This window comes from Micromys minutus, assembly GCF_963924665.1.
Source record: "Micromys minutus genome assembly, chromosome: 16".
Taxonomy (NCBI): domain Eukaryota; kingdom Metazoa; phylum Chordata; class Mammalia; order Rodentia; family Muridae; genus Micromys; species Micromys minutus.
Window position 1 is genome coordinate 26,690,622 of NC_137985.1, and position 22,029 is coordinate 26,712,650.

A 22,029-nucleotide genomic window follows, 5' to 3' on the forward strand; every position below is an offset into this window, starting at 1 on the left:
GTCCCACATACAAAGCAAAACACTCGATGGGATTAGAAGTTAAAACTCGGTCTGTGGCCTATTCATTTTCCAGTCACCCCCTTAAAACCAAAGCCTTAAGTAGGTAGGTTAGTTGATAGTTTGGGTAATTATTGAATCACTGTTTATCATGCTATCCCCAGATCCTAGAATTCCATCCTAAAGCTGATTGGTCATTATCTGGTCTTTAAGGCCACCAATGTGACAGCTGACCTGCCATTTTCCATCCCCTTGAAGATCCGTTGTTGAAATTAATTCCCGACACCAATTATGCTGCTCTTTCTGGGTCTTAGATGCAAGCAGCAGAATCTAGCCTAAAATTTTAAGCAAAAAAATAATGACACAAGAATATTAGGTAACTCCTTTTCCTTGAGGCCAAGAAATCTATGTTAAACGGACAACCAGAAACAATGTTGGTCTTGTAACAGTTTGTTGGATGATAAAAACCCACCTCTGCCATTACACCTGCTTGCAGGTCCTTACATTGCTTATTTCTGAATTCCTCTCTTATTAGGAGTAGTATCTGACTGCTAGAACCTGTCTCATTGATTGTACTACATCCACATAGGTTTGCCGTTGTCAGTTTTATGTCTCCTACCTTGAAAAAGAGAATTCATAATATGAAAAGTTATGAAGCACAAGGCAGAGTTTAAAGCTGTGGTATTCATAGTTACTGTGGTCATCAATAGTACAGACCTGTGAGTTAATGCACTCCTGTGTATGCACAGATACACAATTCCAGTTGTCTAGTTCTGAATATTAGGGATCAGTAATAAACAGGACCCATTTACATGTCTCCACATGCATTGCTTTCTTTCTGTTAAATAAAAGTGCAGGTGATATGGAATGCAGCCAAATTAGCTTGTGGTCCAGTCTTTCTTGGAACAGGAAGCCTGTATCTGATGCCAAGAATGCCCTCCCTGCCCCTTGAAATACCATTACTTTGTCACGGTGTAATATCCCTCAGTAACCCTTGCTACAATCTTGCATACTGGTCCCTCTATTTATAAAGCAGAATTTCTGGGTAAGAGATCCTTGGCAAATATGAGGATGCCTCTCTGCCAAGATAGGATTAGGGTCCTCTGCATTTTGGTCATACCAAGTGCTCTTAGATGGGACAGAAGGTTGTAGCTAAAATTACAGGATCCAGTCCCATCTGACTTCCAGCAACCAGGCATTATACCCACATTTGGAAAGCTAATGTTCCTACTCTTCTAAAGGCCAGGTAGCTAAAAACAACAGCCAGACCTCTTCTGATGGTGATGTGGGAGTCAAGGTTTGCAATGGCTGCAATCTCCACTGGGATTAAAAGGTTGCCACCTCTTTAAATCTGACTTTCCAGAGTTATTAGCAGGCTGTTCTTTGGCCCTTCTACCATTCTTCATTCAAGATGTAATTTGATCTTGAGAAATATATCTCTGTATTCAGGAGAATCTTCCCTAACAAGAAGGGATCTAAAAGAAAGATCATCATTAGCAAGACACACTTGACAAATACCTTCTCACCATCTGCTCCACCAGGACTCTGAGAAACAAACAGAAAGCATGAACCTTGGCTCAAGGACATAGAATTTAATGCAGACATGGGGTCTTGGACATGTCTGTAAGGAAGATATGTGTTGAAGAACACAAGGCAGCTGATACCAAGAAAGACTACAAACTATTGTGTTGGCATCAAATCCTTTGTGCTCAGCCTGGGCCAGGTCCTCACTCCTTCATCCTGGAACTATGAAAGCCCTAAATATGAGAGACCTCCAGTGGCTCTCTTCCTGGGTCTATCCTGAGCATGTTACTTTGCTCAGAGACTACAACTTACATCCCCAAGTCTTTCATAACCTTAGCTTAAGAACAAAACAAAAAACTAGAGACTATCATCCTGAGTGAGGTAACCTAATCACAAAGAACACACATGGTATGCATTCACTGATAAGCAGATAGTAGCCCCAGAAAGCTCTGAGAACCCAAGAAACAACTCATAGACCTTATGAAGCTCAAAAAGAAGAAAGGCAAAAATGGGGATGCCTCAGTCCTTCTTAAAAGGGAGAACAAAATACTCATGGGAGGAAATACAAGGTCAAATAGAGGAGCAGGGATTGAAGGGAAGATCATTCAGAGGCTGTCTCACCCAGGGATCTATCCCATATGCAGCCACCAAACCCAAGCACTATTGCTGATGCCAAGAAGTACTTACTGGCCAGAACCAGATAGAGATGCCTCCTCAGGGGCTCTGCCAGAATCACACAGATACAGCTGAGCATGTTTGCAGCTAACCATCAGACTGAACAAAGGGACCCCAATGAAGGTGCTAAAGAAAGGATTGAAGGAGCTGGAAGGGTTTGAAACCTTATGAGAAAAACAACATTATCAACCAACCAAACCCTCCAAAACTCTCATGAACTAAAACACCAACCATTGAGCACACATTGAGAGACCTATGGCTCCAGGCGTATATGTAGCTGAAGATAGCAGTGTCTGGCATCAATGTGAGAAAAGGCCTTTGGTCCATGGAGGGCACATCTTGCCAATGTAGGGGAATTCCAAGGCACTGAGGTGGAGAGAGTGATTAGGAATGAGTGCACCTCCATGAAGACAAGTGGAAGAGGAATGGGGGTGGGAGCGGGGTGGGGGAAGGAGATAACATTTCAAATGTAAATACAGAGGGTATCTAATTAAAAAATGGAAAAAACAAAAGACTCTTTCATATGATAAAAGATTATATTCTCATGACTTTCCAAATTAACCAAAAGCTAGCAATAATCCAGGAGATCTTTTCTATTAAGTTGTCTTTTATTACTCCAAGTAGAGCCTGCCTTCTTTCACATTTAAGTGGGACCCATGCATTCTACCTAAAGACAATTAACTTTCTTCTATAGGTTTTTTATCCTCATTGATACACAGCTCACTTCTAAGGTTCTTTCTCAGAGTCCACACCTTTGCTCACACTTTGTTCTCTGAAAATCACCCCCTGCCACTGTATGATTTCTGTCTTCATGTAACTAAATTCTCTCAATAGTGTGAAGCATGACGCAAATATCTCATAAAATAGTCTGTGCACTGTCATTAAAAACTGAATTTCTAATGTTTTCATCTTCCAGGTCATTGGTTCAGGGTTAGTATCAGGAATTGTATTTTTATTTCCAGATCAGTAGACAGTGAGAGATGGTTAGTATAATACATATGGACAAAATTGGCTTCTACCACTAAGCTAATAACATTTAATGAGGTAATAGCAAATATAATGTAATACAGAAGAAAGAACAGGTTCCTCATTTTGAAACTTTGTATATCTACAAAAAAAATGACTCAATGAACTTGAAGAGAATAGTGCTCATATAATACCTAAAAAGTTACAAACACAAGGCTATTAATGAAGACAAGCTGGGATTGAAAGCTAGAATTTAATAAATGGAGGCTGCCTAACTCACTGGAACAAAAGATTTGGCACAGCCCAAGATCTACCCCATCTATTAACTTCTAGGTCATATGAAGGGTCAGTCCTGTGGACCCAGAGCAGTAGGATCTCCATGATGCTGGGCAACAACAGGATATCTGAGAGGAGTCTTGGTAAGGATATGGTATTGATGTGGTGGTGGTGGTCAGAGGCCTCAAGATAAACCAATGACATTTGTTAGTAAAAAGGTGTGGACAAGAAGGATATTCTGTGGTATACACTGGGGTACACAATATCTTTCACAACAAGTTTTTCCTTTAAGGGAGAAGTTGCAGGGTGAGGGCAGGTGCTAGGGGACAAGGAGATAAATGTGAAGTTCATCAACAATGGATGGAAGGTTGAATTTAAAAAAATACTTTGTAGGTTGATGTCAAGGTGATACATGATTGAATATGGGAGAGGTAGGCAGGGAAAGTCTAGAAAAATGGAAGAGGAAGGAGGAAGTGGATGTTTTTCTTGGTGTATCTCTAGATTGATAAGATTGTTATGATTATTTCTAAGGGTTTCTATGGTTCTAGTTATCTCATTTAGATGGGCAGTTTATCTTTGTCCATTGATTGTAAGCTTATTGTGTAGAGGGTTTGTGGATTGAGAATTTAACATATAAACCTGTTTGGTAAGTTAATGATTGTAGAGTAATGTTTATACCAGGCAGTGGAGGAAAGTGAGTCAAAAAAACACACTGGGGTGATCATATCCACCCAGGACTAAAGCAGCAAGAGTGGGTGGAATGGACCATGCCCTTGTCAAAAGAAGCAGGATTCTGTGAGTACTCAGAAGCAGCATGGAGCCACTAAGATACAGATACCCTGCAGTGCAATGTGGCCCCATGGAGCCGGCACTAGTGTGAAAGGCTATCCACTTTTTAATATTTACCACAACAATACTTAGTTTGTCTTAGGTTTGATTACATGTTATACTGTTGCATACATTTGTTCACATTGTAAACCCCAATATTACAAACTGGAAAAAAAAAAACTTGTGGTGTGGCTCAGCCTTAGCACCTTTAATCCAAGAGTCAACCCTAGGTCAAGAAGTGGAGCAAGTGCTGAGGTTCAAGGATCGCCACACAAACCATAGGAATACAGATCTCAATTGAACAAGAATAGTTTATTAAATGGATACCCCAAGACTAGGACCCCCAAAAAGGACTCAGGAGCCTTCTTATAGGGAAAAAAAAAGCATGGCAAAATAGCCTTAGGGGTACAAGGGTACAGTAGTGGCATGCATATCTTGGTGGTAACCAACAACTCTCTTATTGAGCTTAAGACATATTCAAGGAGGAAAATTTTGTCTGGTGCTGGAAACTAGCCAATAACCCAGGGATAGTGAGTCAAGGATTGTAGAGGAGGACCTATAACCATCACTTTATTAAACCAGCATAATCCCTATCTACATTCTAAATATTTTTCCTCACAACTAGGTACAGTCCTCAGACCTCACCAAAGAAACTTCTCATTGTAGTAGATCATAGCTAATTTAGAAAACCATAATCAACCACAATCAAAATGTAGACTTATAGAACCTAGTCCCAACTGGTACATCTACATTATAACTCCCGTGACCAAGGCTCAGGGATCATATATGATGTAGAAAAACTGTAAAAGTCAGAAGAATAGGAAGTTTGCATCTCCTAAGAATCTCAGAAGCTACAATCATAATGTCTCACCAACATGGCTACCTAAACATGAGCTGAACAAGTGCAATATAGAGAAGCTAATTTATAAGGGAGAAAGATTCATAAAGCCTCAACCATATAGGAAGAACCATATGTATGAACATATATAAGTAACTAAGGAATGCTGAGAACAGGAGAAATATTCTTCCTCACATGAACACACACACACATATATACGTATATACATATATGTATACACATACATATATATGTATATGTGTGTATACAGTTGAAAAAGATGCTATGAATTTGAAAGAGAACAAGTAATGAGGAATAATATAATTATAATCACAAATATAATCTTAAAAATTTTAAATGTTGAAAGTAAGGAAGATAGAAAAAAGGAAGAAAGAAAGGAAGATAGAAAAAAGGAAGAAAGGAAAAAAGAAAGAAAGAAAGGAAGGAAGGAAGGAAGATAGAAAAAAGGAAGAAAGGAAAAATGAAAGAAAGAAGGGAAGAAAGGAAGGAAGTAAGAAAGGAAGAAAGAAAGAAAGAAAGAAAGAAAGAAAGAAAGTTAATTGCAGGGCAATATTTCTCTTTGATAAACAAGGATAAAATCATCCCCCAAGACCACTTGCAAATCAAATGCCAACATATTAAAAAAATTATTCACTGTGAGCAAATTAGTTTAATTCCAGAGATGCAAATTTGGTACAACATATACACATCAATAAATGTCAAGTATATATATACATACATATATACATACATTATATAATTAAATGGCCATGCACTTTCATGAAGGTAAACAAAGACTAATGAAGTAAATGATTAACAGACACACACTAATATTAATAGTAAATCACTACAGACAGCCAGACAGATGTACACATGTGTCTGCTAAGGCATTACAAACAGGTGAAAACTAGATTAGCTATTTAATGAATGACACATACCTATATAAGAGCAAGACTGTATCTTACTTTATGTGATACACAAAAGAATATTAGTCAGAGACAGCAGTAGTTACAAAAGAAACCTGGGGATTACAGAAGAAAACAGAAGGCAAAAACAAAATACTCAAATTTTGCAAATTTTGTGATCTGCTATATGTAAGAATAAAAAAGATTTAAATTATACAAAACTATTTTCACATGATTGACAGAGTAATATCCTTGAATGGCAAATATGTGAAAACATGCCCCCGCCTAATAAAAAATTAAGTACAAGTTTATGGCAGTTAGATTACAGAAGAGTGAATCTGATAACACTGTCATTTACTCCTGCCTATTGCACAGTTCAGAGAATGATTTGGCCCTGTCATTGTAAGCTGGATAGAACTGTCCCGTGGAATAGCCACTGACTAGGAATTGTGAATGGAGCAGATATTAGCAATTCTTCCTCTCTGTAGAGATAATCTCTTATGCACTGTATAAATGCACTCACCTGTCAATAAAATGCTGATTGGCCAATGAGCTGAGGGTAGATTGGAAGGTGGGACATCCAGCAAATAAAGAGGAATTCTGGGATTGAGTCCGTTGCAGGGAGATTGGCAGGACATGGGCAGATGGTCTTATGAAACTGAGGACCAGATAACCATCCAGATTGCATGACTTAGACTATTTTATTGGGATAATTGAGTTATGAGCTAGCTGGACAACAGGCCTAAGCATTTATTCCTGAGTATATTACATTTCAGAGTTGTTATTTCAGGGGATGTATGTGCAGGTGAAAAAGCTCAAAGTTACATGAGTGCCAGTTCCAGAGACTCACAAACATGCTATGTACCAGTTTTGTATATTCTGTATTGTAAACTTCAATGACAAGCCTTGGTGTTCATATTTCTTCATTAATGAGCTAGATAACCAGCAGGCCTTTCTTTGTGTGTGTAGTGTTGGGATTAAACCCAGAGTCTATGCATTCAGGCAAGTGTTCTACTACCCAGCTAAAGCCCAAGTTGTCCTCAAACTCATAATCCTCTTGCCTCTGCCTCCTCAGCACTGAGGCTTTAGGCAAGTATCACCGCATTTGTCTTAGAGCCACTGCATAGAGTCATTACTATCTATACATTCATGGCAGTGTTCTTTGTTCTTTAATGAGCTCCCCCTTCAAACAACTTAATATATTCTCTGCAATAAAATGTTCTGATTAATGCCCCTACAGGCCTGTGTTGTGAGCATTGCATCCCCAGTTAATGAAGCTGTTATGAAGCCTTTAGAAGGTGGGACCTCACTGGTGGAAGTGGGCACAGGCACATGAAAGTCACCCCTCTCTCTGGTTCTGGCTGCCTCTTTGCTTCCTCATCTGTGCTGTGTGAAGAGGTGTAGAGGGAATCTTTTGGACAATTCGGAAATATCACCTGTCAATTTATAAAAGCCTATGGTCAGTGAGTTGAGGCAGAATTAGGAGGGGGAACATCTGGTGGCAGGGGGAGATGTTGCAATATCCTCTTCAACCCAAATAAACCCATTCAATGAAAACACAACTCAGTAATTAGGAAAACAAGCTTTGTGTCTATTTTGGGCAGATTTACCACTACACTCTCTATTCCCCTCCTAGGAGAACCCTTACCACTTGCCGTTAACTGCCCTCTTGTTCCCGTTCCTTCCTCTCCTTCCCCTCCTCTGACTCTTCCTCTTCCGTTTTATTCTTCTGTTTCCTCTCCCTTTTCCCACCTCCTTTCCCTCTCCAATCATGTATTGGCTTAACATAAATCTACAGAAAGGGGATTCTGGGAAAGATTTGCCTCCTGTTCTGGAGGGATGGTTTCAAAAACTGTAGCCAGTTTTTTTTTTAAAGTAACCATCCATGTTTACTTAAAATATAATATTTTAATGGAATATTACGTTAAGAACTAGTTGGAAACAAGCTAAAGCTTAAGACCTAGGCACTTATTCATATAATCATTCAGGCTCAGAATTATTATTTTGGGGAACTTGGGCATGGGTGAAAAGCTCCCATTTACAGAAAGGCTATTAGTGCAAGCTCCCACAGCAAAGGAATGAGTTACTCCTGCCACCAAGTGGTCCCTGCCACGGTGGAGTGAACGCATACGTCCAAGGGCTCCTTACTTACCTCAAGATGCTTGTATCAAGTACTCTGTCACAGTCCCAAGAAGGTGGTTAGCACATCTGTGGTTAGCACATCTGCACTGTTTCCAGGGAACAACCAGGTGCATGGTTCTTATAGACAGTCAAAAATTACCGACACTTGAGGATCGTTCTCAATCAGTATGGTACAGGGAAAAAAAGGCAGAGAAAGTACCATGAAAAATCTTCTGTTATATTCTGGGAGCTGTGCATGGAACTCAGCATCTACATTAGTGGAGAAAATACAGGCAGGAGGACTAGATTGTAAGGAATCCCTTTATACAATAGAGGATGCTACTGAGTCTTAAGTCTGCAGTGCACACCAGCAACCTGGAAATGCCACCAAATGACGTTGCAGTTTTGAGCCTGAAAGCAGACTGAAAGTAGAACTGTGCTTTTTCCTTTGAGGGGGAGCTTTGGGGCTTTTTTTCCTAAGGCCTTCAATTGATTGGACAAAGCCTACCTATGTCATAGAAGATGAAGCATCCACTTTAAGCCTATTGAATTAAGTGTCAGTTATAGCTAAATACCACTCCACAACAGTGTCTAGCTTAGTGTTTGAACAAACAATTTGACCCAAAGACCTTTCCAAGTTGACTTATTAAAGATACCATCCCAGAGCCTCCCTACAGTTAATGATGACATGAGAAAGAAATGTAATTTGACTCACCTACTCATATTTGAGTCAAGTTCCTATAGTGACGGACAGACTAACAAGAGAAACAAGTGTGATTTTTAAACAGGTGCAGCACACATTTTACAGAACAGTGACTATGCCCTGGCTCAGGAGTCTGCCGATACAGCACAAATGATACAGAAAGGCGAGAAGACCAAGGAAAGCAGAGCTTCAGAGACAAGAAAGGCTTGGGAGAAGTATTTAAGGGCCTCTAGTGAGCCATCTTCTCTTAAGCACAAGTCTTAGTTTGGGTTTCATTGCTGTGAAAAGACACCATGACCAAGTCAACTCTCACAAAGAAGAACATTTTATTGGGGCTGGTTTACAATTTCAGAGGTTTAGTCCATCATCAACATGGTTAGCTGCAGGCAGACATGGCGCTGGAAGATCTGAGAATTCCACATTTTGAGCTGTAGGCAGCCAGAAGGAGACTGTGCGTCACTGGGCATAGCTTGAGCATAGGAGACCTCAAAGCCCATCTTGACAGTGACTCACTTCCTCTAACAAGGCCACATCTCTGAATAGTGTCACTCCCTATGGCCAAACATTCAAACATATAACTCTATGGGGACCATTTTTATTTAAATAGCCACCGCATTCACATTTGTCCTTGCACTGGGACTTCTTTTCTTTATGAATCACTGTCCTGCCGTGAAACAACATGGAGGAGACAAAGCATTTGACTGTGCTTGGTTCCATGATGTCTTTATATTGAGAAAAAACCATTTAGGATTTCTTCATACTACTTACATCAAATACTTACAAAGTGCTTATTTTATTATTGTATTAGGTTCTTCCCAAAATTCTCAACAAATTATTATTATTTTAAAAACAAAACACTTACATATTCAGGATGAACACTCCTAATATGAATATATAAAATTTGATGGTGATATAAAATAGAGATTTTTTTCCCTTAATGTCAAGATGACGCAGAAGAGGAACATATGAACACAATATAAATTAATTTTGTGCTTAGTTTTCTATCCCCTACACAAGGTATTTCATTGCAGAACATTTCAATATTCCAAAAGCCAAACAACTCCAAGATTTAAAACATTTTTATGTCTATGTATTTTAAATAAAATGCACTTAATAGACATGTGCAATTAGCATGCTCCTTGCACACTCTGGAGCATGTCATCATGACGATCCTGGGCTATGGAGTGAGTTCAAGACCAACTCTGGATACAAAAGAACCTATCTCAAAAAATGTGCATAGCACAGACCTTAGACCCCAAGACTTCAGCATAACTGGCTCCATGGAGGAAGCACCGTTCAGGCTGTAAAACTAAGCACATAGGCAGCATCACCTGCCAAATCCGAAACAAAGGCCCTACCCATCAAAGTTATGGGAAAGTCTCTAAATGTACTAACCTTGCTTTTTAGCTTCTGTAGTTCCGACTCTGGCTAATTGTTTTTGCTAACTGAAGTGTGTCAACCCAGGACATGGTTTTTATACTTAAAAGCTTATCCAGAAAGAAGCTCAGGGCTACATTGAGATCCCGAACACCCAGTACAGTTGCTGCCTGACTAATAAAGACTTTCTATTGGCTTAAACCCATGTCTGAGTAGACCTCTCTGGTGAATACCCTACAGCATTAGGTTGTGTTGCTGGAAGACCTGCATAAACAATGTTTTAGTATTCCTAAATATTATTTTTCCCTTGATGTTACAGTATTGGGATCATCTTATTCTTATTATCTCGTTGTGAAACCTGTGTTTGACAATGGCACCGGGCCCATTATGGGAGTCTTAATAACCTGGCTCTGTATGATTATCATTATATTCTTTATCTGTATAAAATAATACATTGTATTCTTTTATCTGTGGTGTTCTTGTAGCTATTAGTCTTAAAGAATGGCCCCAAAGAAGGTAGCTAGTGGCAAAGCTTGACACACTACATTTATTTGTTGTGAGGCATGTGAGTTAACTGTGGGTAAAGCAAGATCTGATTCCCCCCTCACACTTTTAAGCTTTTTCTACAACAAAGAAGACCCAACCACCATCAAATTAATCCAAGCAGAAAGCCAGAACCAGGAGGGTTACCAATCTGCCCAAGGTCTGGATCAGTCTCAACAGTGAGATTTCTAAGACCTTCTGGCCTTTCTTTTACACAATTTCATCTCAGCCTCTTTGCCATCTTTTTATAATTTACTGTCCTGTCCTCTTCTCCACACTATAATCCAGGTACTGCTCAATGGTAGGGAATTCTCCTAGTGTGAGTGAGGCACTGGTTCTATCCCCAGCACACTGCAAAATCAAAAAGTTGGCTTATGGGTCTACTCCTAAAGTCATCTTTTCTCAGTTAAATCTGCATCTTTCTCTTGCCTCAGTCCCTGCATTGCCTTCTGAATGAGAAAAGAAATCAAACTTTTGTGAACGAGTATCTCCCTCCTTGGGTCCTCTGCCTTCTGTCTTTTCCCCATCTAAGTAATTCACAGCTGAGCCTTGTTTATTTCTTCCCTGTCATTCTGTTACTAGTTACAAAAAACAAAAAACCAAGAAGATCAAAATGAAGCTTCAGGATGAGCTGTCCCACGTTGTTTAATTGACAGATGAGGCCCCAAAATCATTTACAAGAGGCACTGTTTTAAGCAACTCATTGATAAAAGCAGGATCAAAATTGCTGTATGTGTCCTGCCTGCTGTCCTGCCCCAGGCTTCTTTCTGTCCTGTGAGTCACTGGATTTAGAAGGGTGGGATATTCTGGGAAGTGTGGGAGGCTTGTCTCAGAGCTTCTTCCCACACCCCAGCCCAAAATAATTCACCATTTCTCATCTTACATCAACATAGCTTTTGTTTTCAGCCGAGCGTCACTGTCACCTCATTTCAGCCATACATTCATTATTCATTTGGTGAACATCTTCAGGCACCGGGATTGGTTCCTGAGAAACTAAGATGACTGTGAAAAACGTTCTCTCTCAAAAATGTTATGGTCTTGATGGCAAGGAGGAAGAAAACATAGACACACAAATTACCATCGCTGAGAAATTAAAGCCAGAAAGGTATCTAAGACAAATTTTGTATCTTTGGAAAAGAATATGCAGAAGCAACTTAAGCCTGAAACACTGGGGTACAAAGGAACCTCCAGATAGTTTATTGTGACTGGTGTATGTAGAGAACTCTTGAATACTGGAAGAAGTGTGTAAACCTGCCAGCGTGAAGTCAAATCATGAAGGCCTTGTGGACTATGTACAAAAATCTACCCATTATCTTTCAGCACAAAAGGAACCTTAAAGGTATTTAAGCTTGGGAGTATGGGGCTAGAAGTGTATTTTTAAAAGGTTACTTTAAGGACAGGGTAAAGAATGACTGAAAAGGAAGTGAGACCAGAGACCAAGAAATAATTTGACAGATTGTTGTCATGGCAAAAGTCAACAAAGACCTACATAGATTCACCCACCAGCAGTTTTAAGAATAGTTGGCACCAAGTTGGGGATGGAAGTATAAATAATGAGCGAGGATTTAAGGATAGCTCTCATGATTCAATAAAGGTGCTTGAATGAATTGTTGTTCATTTCACCAGAAAGTAGGGAAAGGAGGAAAAAAAATTAAAGGTGAGCCTTACAAGGAAATAAAATAACGTCAAGCTTGAGATTTCTAATATACTTCCAGGTAGAGGCTTCTCATTGGTAGATAAAAATAGAGTGCATTAAGATAATAATCCAAACTGTGAATACTGATTTTAACATCGCATTAAGATGAGGCAGAAACTGAAGCCCTAGGAGAGAAAGACAGTATCTTATCCAGTAGATGGACGACTATGACTGAATCTTCGAGGATGCCAATATTAGTGTGGAGACAGAAAGAGGGGTCTTCAGGGCAGACTCGGGAGCTGTTGCTGAATCGTAAAGAGAGTAGGCAGTGAGGGTCAAAAAAGACACACAGGGAGAGTTCAAGAAGCTCATTCCCATCATGTCCACTGTTGAGAAGCCAAATGGGAGTAGATTCCTGTACCAGAAACCTTCTCACACTTTGGCAAGAACTCTGACTACTAAAGTATTGGGACAAGACCAAATGTAGTAGGTTTTATAGCAGGAGGAGTCTAAAGACCCAGAGACTGAGTCTAGAAAAACAGCTATGACAGGGTGAAATGCAAATGTTGGCTAGAACTGTATGCACATTGGAGTCAGCATACTTCCCGACTGGGCCAGCCCACACATAGTGTCCTGGAGCGATTGTCTCAAGATCAGCCTTCGGCCAAAACAACACTCCACTGACAGACAGTAACGGCCTCACCAAATGTCACAGAATGCCTCAGGTGTCTAAGAGATCCCATAAATGTCTTGAAAATTTCTCAATAAAGAAATGCTTTAAATTCTTCATAATATGTGGTCTTTGTTTGGTTGGCTTGTTTGTTTTATATGTAATCAGCATAACTTTCTTCATAGATTCTATGCAATGAAGATTGGAATCAGAGTAAGTTGTCTTACTGAAATGGGAAACCGATTCTAGAATTTAAAAGGAGAGGTAACATACCTAGAGTTGTTGAAAGAATGTTAAAGAACAGAGTTGAAGACCTGCCATTACCTCATTTCAAGACATCTGTTTATTCCTAGAGCACTCCAGACAGGGAGCTACTGGTAGAAGGAAGGATAGACAAATATGTAGATCAGAATTTAGGGAACAGAAACAGGCCCTCACCAGGAGATCAGATGAGTTTTGGTGGAGGAGCAAATGCCATTATGTCTTTTCAAGAAGCAAGAACACTTAGACACGATATGAATTTTTTTTTAATTTCTAGGTAGACTTTAAACTCTTCACATGGAATAACTTGAAATGGACCAGAAAGCTAAATATAATGTATAAAAAAGAGACTCCCCAAAGATCAGCTTCATGTTTATCTTCATAACCATGGGTTTACCAGTAGCCTTCACATGATGTCATGGGCATAATCAATGAAAGATACAATTGATTAGAGGCTATTGTTACAAATAAAAAACTTCCACTCCAAGGTGGGGTACTATACTGTCACGAGAATGACTAAAAAGATGAGACAAAAACTTTGGGAAAGTATTTTCGAAAGATATAATTGATAAGAGATCATCCAAAGTATACAATGAACATGCAATATTTTTTTGAAAGTTGACCTAAAATGGAACAGACCTCTTGTGAAAGTAGTTAGATGGCAAATATAGATACCAGGAGGTTCCCAACAGTGTAAATCAGATGAGGTTCTGCTATACATCTGTTACAGTAGCCAAAGTTTACAACACTGACAGTGGTTCTGCTATACATCTGTTACAGTAGCCAAAGTTTACAACATTACAACTAAGGAGAATGTAAAAAAGATGGAGCATACAGGATGGAAACCCTCCTTCTAAGGACTGATACACCCACATTTTGGTCTTCCTTCTTGAGCTTTATGTGGTCTGTGAATTATTTGTTCAATATTACGAGTTTTTGGCTAATATCCACTTATCATTGAATGCATATTATGTGTGTTCTTTTGTGTCTAGATTACCTCACTCAGAATATTTTCTAGTTTCATCCATTTGCCTACGAATTTTATGAAGTTATTGTTTTTAATAGCTGAGTAATACTCCATTGTGTAAATGTACCACAGTTTCTGTCTCCATTCCTCTGTTAAAGGATATCTGGGTTCTTTCCAGCTTCTGGCTTTTATAAATAAGGCTGCTATGAACATAGTGGAGCATGTGTCCTTGTTATATGTTGGAGCATCTTTTGGGTATATGCCCTAAAGTGATATAGCTGGGTCTTCAGGTAGCACTATGTCCAATTTTCTAAAGAATTACCAGGCAGATTTCCAGAGTGATTTACCAGCTTGAAATCCTATCAACAATGGAGGAGTGTTCCTTTCTTCCTTTTCTGACTGATGTGATGTGTTCTAATTTTGTCTTTAATGATGTAATTATAATGGCATAATATAAAAATATTAATTAAAAAATGAATTGTTGAAGTAAATATTTAAAATGTTTTGTAGCTACTGGTCCTGTGGGGTCTCACTCAGCGGGAGCTCTCACTCCAGGAGACACTCTAATGTGGAGCTGAGTGCCCAGACTTTGTCACATGACCTGCAAGCTGGCCTCCCAACTAGGTTCCTTTCACAGGCTATCCCAGATGGTGCACAACTGCCCCAACATGTTGTTTTCACTAGCTTTCCCTTGGCATGTTGTTGTCATACTTGCATACACACATCCCAACTCTGTGTCAGGCTTTGTGCACTACGCCCTCTTTTGAACTCAATTAAGTCACCACGTCAAAGAACACAGCAAAATACTCTGATCCAATTGATATAATTGATATAATTTGCCCACCTAGATAAGTCAAATTGTCCTGTACAATTCCATCCCTTATAAAATATTCATAACAATCTTATCCACACAGAGGTGTGCCGAGAGAAACATCCACATCCGTTTTCATGTTGCCCCCTCTTGAATCTCCCACTTTCTCCTTCTCTTTCATCTTACCAAAACTTTGTCCTCGTCCTACTCTCTACTGTCCAATCATGTATCACATTGACATCAACCTACAGTAAATAACTTTGTTTTGCTAAAACCACAAATTGTAAAAATTTAAGTTAACTTTATGTGAAAATCAATATATCAAATCTAGTTATTTAATTGCATAACTAACTTATAGTAGTTGGCAACTGTTTCGATTAATGTCATTAACTTATTATTTTCTGTGAAAGGGTCAAAGTATAAGTGCAAAATTTGGAGAAATAGTTTTGCTGAACTACATGGCAAATAAACAAAACAGGGGTAAAGATTAAAATATATTAATGAAAATCTATGTAAATTCAAACAAAAAAAAAAGATGGAGCGATGGGAAGGAACCTCTCATTCACTGCTGATATGAATGAAAACTGGTGCAGTCACTTTGAAAGACAGCTTGATAATTTCTTACAAATCAAAAAACACAACTTTTGCATAAGGCAAAAGATTAAGGACTCTATCAGTGCAACTCATAAGTTTGCAACCCCATAGGAAGAACAACAATATCAACCAACCAGAAGCCCCAGAGTCCCCAAGGACTAAACCACCAACCAAAGAGTACACATGGGGAGGGGAACCCATGGCTCCAGCCACATATGTAGCAGAGGATGGCATTGTGTGGCATCAATAGGAGAAGGCGTTGGTCCTGTGAAGGCTCACTTTCCTAGTATAAGGGGAATGCCAAGGTGTTGAGGTGGGAGTGAGTAGGTGGGAGGGGGAGCATCCTCAGAGAAGCAGGAGGAGGGGTATGGGAGTGGAGGGAACTGAGAAAGGGAATAACATTTAAAGTATAAATATGTAAACTATCCAATAAAAAATAAAGACTGACAGGAGGACCAGGTGGCGAGCAAGATGGCACAGACTCAGGGCACCAAGAGGAAAGTCTGTTACTACTACGACAGGGACATCGGAAACTACTATTATGGACAAGGGCACCCAATGAAGCCTCACCAAATCCATATGACTCACAATTTGTTGCTCAACTTTACTCTCTACTAATAGATGGAAATCTATCATCCTCACAAAGCCAATGCTGAGGAGATGAACAAGTACCACAGTGATGACTACATTAAGTTCTCACGTTCTATTCGCCCAGATAATATGTCTGAATACAGCAAGCGGATGCAGAGATTCCATGTGGGTGAGGACTGTCCGGTATTTGATGGCTTGTTTGAGTTCTGTCATTTGTCCACTGAGTGGCTCTGTCACAAGTGCTGTGAAACTCAATAAGCAGCAGACAGACATCACTGTGCACTGGGCTGGGGGCCTGCACCATGCAAAGAAGTCTGAAGCATCTGGCTTCTGTTACATCAATGATATCGTCCTGGCTATCCCGGAACTGCTAAAGTATCACCAAAGGGTGCTGTATATTGACATTGATATTCACCATGGCAATGGTGTGGAAGAGGCCTTCTATACTCCATACCGGGTCGTGACTGTGTTTTTTCATAAATACGGAGAGTACCTCCCAGGAACTGGGGACCTATGGAATATAGGGACTGAAAAGGTACTATGCGGTTAACTACCTACTGCAAGACAGCATTAATAATGAGTCCTGTGAACCCATCTTCAAGCCAGTCATGTCCAAAGTAATGGTGATATTCCAACCTAGTGCAGTGGTCTTACAGTGTGGCTCAGATTCCCTGTCTGGGGATCGGTTAGGTTGCTTCAATCTGACCATCAAAGGGCATGCCAAGTGTGTGGAGTTTGTGAAGAGTTTCAACTTGCCTATGCTAATGCTGGGAGGAGGTGGCTACACCATCTGCTATGTTGCTCAGTGCTGGACTTAAGAAACAGCTGTGGCACTGGAAACAGAGATCCCTAATGAGCTACCATACAATGACAACTTTGAATACTTTGGACCATTTTTCAAGCTTCACATCAGCCCTTCCAATATGAGTAACCAGAACACTGATGAATACCTGGAAAAGATTAAGCAGCGGCTCTTTGAGAACTTGAGGATGCTGCCCCATGCCCCTGGGGTTCAAATGCAAGCCAAACCAGAGGATGCCATCCCAGAAGAGAGCGGTGACGAGGATGAGGAAGACCCTGACAAACGAATCTCCATCTGCTCCTCTGACAAACGCATTGCCTGTGAGAAAAAATACTCTGATTCTGATGAGGAGGAAGAAGGTGGTCTCAAGAACTCTTCTAACTTCAAAAAAGCCAAAAGAGTCAAAACAGAGGATGAGAAAGAAAAAGACCCTAAGAGAAAAAAGAAGTCACAGAGGATGAGAAAACCAAGGAGGAGAAGCCAGAAGCCAAAGGGGTCAGAGAATAGTCAAGTTGGCCTGAGGAAGGTCTGCAGCTCCATCTTCTCCCCAAGTCCCCCACTTTCCCTCAATTTCTCAGATTTTATATTTTCTATTCTTCTGTGTATTGATATAAAATATATTAAATATAACCCCAGGGACTAGATAGGATCCAGGGACCAGAGCAAAGGGCAGTGGTGCAGGAGAACACTTCCCAGAGATCCCTTGTCCGTCCTGCCCCAGGTCTTAGTTTTGAACCACGTAGGGTCTGAGTGGAATGAAAACCAGAAGACAAAATCCTGAACTGCCAAGTGCCCGCTTAGGAGCTCTGTTAAGATGCCCTTATTAAGCTTTTTAGAAGAGGTGACAAGGTCTTCTGGGACCCCCTTTCAGGCTTGGGTAATATCAGCCATTATTAGATCGGTTTTGTTTATACCTTCCCACCCCATCCTGGACAAGCAGAAAACACATTACCCTCTTCTCCCAATTCTGTAGGTGAAGGTGGTTAGCCTAGCTTTCTTTTTGAGATATTTTCATTTTGTGAGACTCTTTGTAATAAAACAGCACATTTCTATACAAAAATAAATTAATTAATTTAAAAAGAAACATAACAGAAGGTCTATACATCAATATAACAAAGGGTTATACAACAAAATAGCCAATGTTATACTAAATGGGAGAAACTCAAAACATTTTCACTAAAATCCAGAGTAAGACAACAGCATCCTTTCTCTTCTTTCCAATGCAATGCAATGGTTCAATTCTTAGCTAAATCTGTTGGACAAAAGGAGGAAATAAAGAGATGGATGTAGGAAAGGAAGAATCCACGTGTATTAGCTCGCAGGTGATATGATTTTACACAAAAGGGTCTCTAAGGACTCCACTAGACAACTCTTAGAGCTGGTGAGTATTTTCAAGATATACAACGAACATGCAAAACTCAGTTGCTTTCCTGTATGGAGATAACTCTAGGAAACAATCCCATTCACAATTGCTGCAGAAAACACAGCCCTGGGACTGAACCTAACCCACGGAGTGAAAGACTTGCAGCAAAGCTTTAAAGCACTGAAGAGAAAAACAAAGGCAAGCAACCTAAGCACAAGAAGACCAAGCCTGCATTCTTGTAGACTGGAAAAATCAATAGCATGAAAATGACCTTACTACCAAAAGTAACCTGTAGATCCAATGCACTTTCCATCAAAATTCAAATATCACTCTTTATAAAGATAGGAAAAAAATTTTAAAATTCACACAAGCATACAAAAGGCCTGTTCCAGTTAGTTGTTTGATGCGGTAGGAAACACCAGGGCCAAAAAGCAACTTGAAAAGGAAAGGGTTAATATGGTTTACAGCTCTGGGTCATATTCCATCACAGAAGGAAGCAGGGTGGGCAGTAGAGCATCAACCTTCAGAGAATGCTTCTTACAGGCTTGGTTTTTGGTTTTCTGTTCAGTCTGGGTTTATACAGCCCAGGACCACTTGCCTAGAGACATCATTACACACGGTGGGGCTGGGTTGTCCCACATTAAGACAATTTCCTCACAGACATGGCCACAGGCCAACCTGATCTGGTCAGTCCCACAGCTGAGATATCTACCTGTGGAAGGAATGAGATAAGACCCTTAACATTTCACTGTCTATAAAACAGTCTCCAATGGATCAATGGGCATTAATGAAAAGTCAGAAAACTCTGAACCAATAACAAGTGAGATTTCACTACAAGTCTTCTGCACAACCACGTAAACAGTCCGAATGAATAGAAAGCCTATAAAATGGGAGAGAGCCTTTGCTAGCTATGCACCTGACAGAATTTACATCTACCCTATACAAATAACTCAAACCAACAAAAAAATCAATCAACCCAACCCATAAATGAATTAAGTAAATGAGCACACAGTTCTCAAAAGTTCTCAAAAGTACCAACAACCCTTAAATACATGAAAGTGTGTTCAAAAGCCCTCACTGTCAGAGACATTGAGAGTCTGTCTGATCCCAGACAGAATGGCAGTTAAGAAAACAACAGCAAATGCTAATGAGGGCGTAGACAAAAGAAAACTCTTACATGTGGCAGGTAGGAATGTAAGTCAGTCTAGCCCCAATAGAGGTCAGCAACAAAGCTCCTCAGAAAACCTAATACAGACCTAGGACATGACCTAACAATGCCTCTCTTAAGTCTTTACCAGAATGACTCTAAGTCAACAATTTGTAGACATACTTGCACATGGATGTTTATGGCATCTCTACTCACAATGGCTGAGTTATGTGCTGCTTATACATAATGGAATCATAGCAGCCAGGAAGAAGAATGAGGTTAAGTCATTTGCAAGGGAAAAAAATGGACACAACTTTAAATAATCCCATTAAGCAAATTTGGTCAGTCTCTGAAAGATACATGTTACATGTTTTCTCTATTAATGAACCCTCAATTCCATTTAGATACATAAAATCATATAAATTTCTTGGGGTTTCTATTGTAATAAAACACCATGACCACAAGAAACATGAACAGGAAAGGGTTTATTTCATCTTACAGCTTTTACTCCATCATCCAAGGAAGCCAGGGCAGGAACTGATGCAGAGGCTTTAGAAAAGTTTGTTTTAGTTGCCTGTACCCTGTGGTCTGCTCAGCTTGCTCTTTCATAGCATTTCATTACGACCACGAATCCAGAAGAGGGACCACTCAGAGTGAGCTGGACCCTCCCACATTAGTCACCAACCAAGGCAATGTACCACAGATTTGCCTACAGGTTAATCTGGTGGGATCATTTTCTCTTTGTGGTTCATCTTTCAAATGACTCTAGCTTGTATCAAAATGACATAAAATTAGGTATCATGTCATATAATACAGACAACATAAAAGTAGAAGTGACAAAGACTTTGGGAAACATGTTGAAAGAACATTACCCACTTATATAAAAATGCCCTTTTGAAATCCAATTATAATAATAGAAAAAATACTTTAAACAGTATTACTATATGCTCCAGAAGAAATCATTTTGGACATTTATTCAAAGCAGTTGAAAACAGGTCCTCATCAAAACCATACATATGGCATGGTCTTCATAATCTGCCAAAACTAGAAAGCAAGCAGGATGTCCTTCAGTATATGAGCAGACATCCTTCAGAAGGTAGACAGATAAGCTAGGGTCAGTCCAGACAGAGGACTACTTTACCATCCTATAAAGTATGACCTCTCAAGGTCCCCAAACATAGAAAAGAACCTTAACACACACTACTAACAGATCTGACCTGAAAAGACTCCCACTGTATCACTCCAACTATGTGATGTATAAAACAAGCAAAACTACAAAGATGGAGGATCATGGTTGCCAGGGATTGCAGAAAAGATAGAGAAACAGAGAATAAAAGAGAAGGTCAGGGTAGAGAAAGCATCCTACAAGGCGGGACTGGTGAATGCATTCATGTCTGTGTGTGTTGATTTGGGGAAAGGCCATGGTTCAAGTTAACTGCCTTTCCTCCCCATACCACTCATGACCCACTTTGGAAACCAGCCATGGGGATTAGACAGACATTCAAAAGTAGAACTCACTTTACACAGAAGGAGAGAGGTGCAAAGGCTTGGCAGCTTTGCCTTGGGACACACAGTGCACAGGTGGGTGGCTCTGTGCTTCCTGGTATTAGTGACGAGTGGGTGGGAGGGCTGAGGACAGATGGAAGCAACTGTGAATGGTGACTGTATCTAGCGGGATGGAGACTTTCTTAGCATTAGGAACTTGGTGGCAATACAAGACTTGTCTTGGTCACGATGAAATTGATGCTTGAGTGGACTATAACTGTAGTTGCCACCTGGCTCTCCTTATCAGGGATGGGTGCTGAATTCTTACTCACACACTTATGTAAGAAGATACCAAGTGTCTGACATTAGTCAGGGAGGTATTGAGGCCCTGAAGTTATAAGGTTAAGCAAAATTAGGCAGTATTTCTACCACTTTAGTACATACGGTCCACACAGTAGACGGCAGAAATTTAAAAGATACGCATAGATATATCATTGCAAACACACTTAGTACTTCAAAGACGAGATAAGCAGCAAAGAAAAGGATCATCTGAGCTAGTCTAGAAAGTCTGTGATGATTGATTCCCAGACAGAATACTGAGCAGAGCTTAACAGGGAAGGGGAAGGAGGCGGCAGTATTTCAGGAGGATGGCGAGCACGGGTGACCAAAGAAGGACGAGAAGATGATGCTTTCAAAGAGCCAGAGAAGACCAAAGAACCTGGAGTCCACAGCAGATAGAGGGAGCGCAGTGGAAGGAGCCAGGAAGGTGGGCTAAGCAAGGTCCTGCCAGACAGTAAAGGCCCTTGTAAAGAAGGGGATGAGGAACAGAATGGCTCCCTGCATCTCTGACTCGGTTACTGCATATAATAAAGCTACTCACACAGGCACAGCAAAATCTACCTTTGTTATCTTGTTTTCTAAGAAGAGAAAGCCTGAGAGAATATTATAA

The 22,029-nt window shown here is 40.1% G+C and overlaps 1 pseudogene across 1 annotated transcript; it reads left to right on the forward strand.

Annotated features, from left to right (window-relative positions):
* Positions 1-16,163: 16,163 nt before the first annotated feature.
* Positions 16,164-17,592, forward strand: LOC308430927 (histone deacetylase 1-like; annotated as a pseudogene). Its single transcript has one exon. The product of its transcript is annotated as a histone deacetylase 1-like (transcript).
* The last annotated feature ends 4,437 nt before the right edge of the window (positions 17,593-22,029 follow it).